The following is a 3,528-nucleotide window of genomic DNA, read 5'->3' as shown; positions in this document are numbered from 1 at the left end:
TTCAGATGGATCCCACTTAGCTTATCCACAAGGATCTACATGACAGCAGCCACATATCCCTCTATTCTTCCTCTCCAGATATTTTTGGGAGTAACAAACATTTCTCTATTTAGCCCACCTAGAAATTTCATGATGAGTTAATGAATGTCGGTGGTTGGGATGCACCCATTTATTGATCAGTGGAAATGAAAAAAAAAATCTGCATTCATTGCCGTTTAAGTTTCTCTTCCATTCTGTGTCACTGACACCAACACACCACTCACTGGAAATGAGAGAAAAACCTGAAAACAAAAAAAATGTGTAATGGATGCATTAAAATATATGTGAAAGGCCACCTGGGAGCAGGGCAATATTCTGCTGACTGCACCTTCTGGGAGACATTCCAATCTGCCTGGTGTAAGATGGCAATGGCCAATCAGAAAAGAGCACGACCACCAACCACACCTTGCTTCATCATCAGCCATGACATAATTCACCTAAAGGGTCTGAGTGACTCCATATTTGGGAACTAAAAAGGCACCCAATCAATGTTCTCCACAGAAAGCTGACCACCTAGCTGACCACCCTACCCACCAACCCCTACCTATAAAACTTGACCTGTAATTTCCTCATTTATGACTTTGCTGCCTGACCTTGCCTTTCTCTGACTTCAGATAGTAAAATCACCTGAGAGATGCTAAGAAACTTGATCCGCTTTACCCAGTTCTCTGCACCTTTTGGTCCAACAGTAATAGAGAGAAAACAATTAAAAAGAAAAAAACGTCATTTTTCTGGTTCTATCTGGGGTGTTCATTAGGTCTATTTTTTATTTTTTAATTTTTTAAATTTATTCTTTTTATGTGTGTTCCATCAAATTGGATCTGACTGGCACAGGAGGTGATTGTTCCTCCTTCTTCAGCAGAGCATCTGGTGGATTTGAACCGCGCACCTCTGGGATTGCAGTGCAGTAGGTCTGTTTTTTAGGAAAAGAGTTTTTTTTTCATGGTAATTGAGGCAGAGTGCTGCTTTCTTGACGTTATGTGAGTCTTTTCTTGGTAGACTTTAGGTTGTTGTAACTACAAAGTGACACAGAGTATGGCAATAGCTCTGTGAAGAACCTGTATATTTGTGCTCCCTTCTTGGCCTGAGGCCTGCAGGGTGAAGGCCCCACAGCAGTGTTTCATCCCAAGTACCTGAATCGCAGAACAGGAAATCTGTTCAAGTCCAAAAACCTTGTCTTGGCCTCAGTTGACCTGGCCCAGGTGCTTCTGTTTAAACTTAAGGGGTCCCACATGGTGTAGTTAGACAGCAGTGTTTAACCCACAATGTGATATTGGTGTTCCTGACACTGAGCAGTGGGGACAGTGGGGTCTCCAGGCAGCAAGGGAGAAGCAGGGTTTCCAGGCAGTGGGGGCAGTGTTCTAGTTCTCTGGGCAGGATTGTTGTTGGGTCACACTGAAACTACAGCCCCTCAACCTGGCAGGCAGTGGTTCTGTCACTGGCCAGGGTGAGCGCACCTGGGTTGGGGATGCCTTTAGAAGACTCTGGGGAAGTGGTGGCTTGAAGATATTCTCAGGCTGGGGTCTTGCAGCACAGTAATGACATCAGAGTGTTCAGTTCTTGGCAGGAGAGAGAGGGTTGTGTATGGGGACTGTCTGTGTACAATTTCATTAGAAATTTACAAGATTGTCATTTTTCCCTGCCCTGACAGGTAAGAGTGTTACTCGCAGAGTGGGGAGTCTCTCCTCCTCCTCCTCCTCCCTTAGGGATTTTCCTTGGGAGAGGGAGGGGGCTCCCTCCTCACCATGGGAGCAGTTCATGTCTGACCTTCTGGACAGAGAGGAGCATGGATTCGATGACCATGTAGCTCATCTAGAGCAGCCCATCTCCTAAATCACACACGTGGTGATGAATCTTGCATATTCATGACCATCTTGCATCTTGATCATCTGCACAGGCTCCTGAAGACCCCAGTGGCAGCCGTCATAAAAGAACTACACATGTGCTTAATTATCCTAATTCTTCCCCTTAAAGACCATTCCCAGATGCCCCCACCTCACTTCCTGAATAAACATGACAAACTTTTCCTTTCCAGAGGTTAAGTCTTAAAACGTCATCCTGTCCTGAATAAATGCAATATACTTTCGTCACCTCTAGAACCCTCTCAAGGATCCCACCTGTGAATGGATTCATGAGCTAGTGGCACCATGTCCATCCATATGTCTCCTTTGGCAGTGTATGTTTCTCTTATGAACAGTGACATCACTTTCGTATTATCTCACATGTATGCATTCCATATTATATCACATGTATGCAACCCCATTGTTAATGTGGGGTTGATGATCTGGCTTCAATCTTCCTCATTCAGATAAAGAATTAAACCAGGTGGAAGGGACGAAAGGAGATGATGTCTGAGCTACAGAAGTAGCACAGTGTACACAATTTTTGTGGACTTCAAATGAGTAATTTTTAGTCTATAGCAAGTAGTTCTGACATGGACCGAGCCCCTATTAGAGCATGAGGACTCAACAGGATTTCTGGCTTGCCAAGAGGAAAGGCAAAATATTAGCAAAGTTATGTTTCAGAGTGAGGAACAAGTCCCTCTCCATTGAAAAGGAGGAGAAAGAGGACTCCAGCAATGAAGGATTGAGAGTATGTTTCAGAGAGAGGGATGGGTCTCCCTCTGATGAAAGGAAAATAATGGACATGATGCCATCCCACAAGGGCCGAGGGTTAATAGAGCCTCCATGCTTACACATGTGCTTGTACTTTAGGGCTTGAGGCTGGACCATTGAGATGAGGTCAAGGGAAGTTCAAAATTTGGTGAGTGGCTCCTACTCCCAGGCTGTTGTTTCTAAAATCTCTGGTCCCATAATGAGTCTCTCACATAGTAAAAATATTTAATAGGTTGCTTTACTTTTGTTGTCCATGGCAGGACCAGAGCCCTTTAGGTACAATCCTTTCTATCTCCTGGCTATGGCTCAAGTAGAATCAAGTCTTAGCCACTTTGTCTACATTTTGCCCTCTTTTGCCCTGTAAAATGGGTTTTGTCTGTTCTTAGCTACTCTCCCTCACCTTTGTTTTTAACATGAACTTTTGCCTGTATCATCTTCTTCTTTGCCTTGCCATTCTTCCTCCCTGACCTCACCTCATTTCATTAATTTTGACCCTAACAATGTTGTTAGGTATAATCTGGTCAGCTATTACTCACAGGAATCCTATGTAGAATGGGATCTGAACCTCCTGTGCCATCCACATAATCTCTGATATACTGGAACCCATTCTCACAGTCACGTGCCAGTCTATCTTGTCTTTGTCACTGATCCTCTGCCTTTGCAAGCTTGACATCCTTTTCTAAGAAATGACTTCGCCTAACAACACATTCTTTATCTCTATGAAGCACCTGGGTTGCACTTTCTCCAAGACATATTTGTTTGTTCTCTTGGCAGTTCATGAGATGCTCAGTACTCTTCTCCAACACTACAACTCAAAGGTACATGTATATTTTCTGTTATCCTTATTCATTCTTTAACTTTCAGGTAAAAGTAA

This window comes from Elephantulus edwardii, unplaced genomic scaffold (genome assembly GCF_000299155.1).
Source record: "Elephantulus edwardii isolate Elephantulus edwardi_28Jun2011 unplaced genomic scaffold, EleEdw1.0 scaffold00308, whole genome shotgun sequence".
Classification (NCBI taxonomy): domain Eukaryota; kingdom Metazoa; phylum Chordata; class Mammalia; order Macroscelidea; family Macroscelididae; genus Elephantulus; species Elephantulus edwardii.
Note: the sequence above shows the minus strand (reverse complement) of the source record.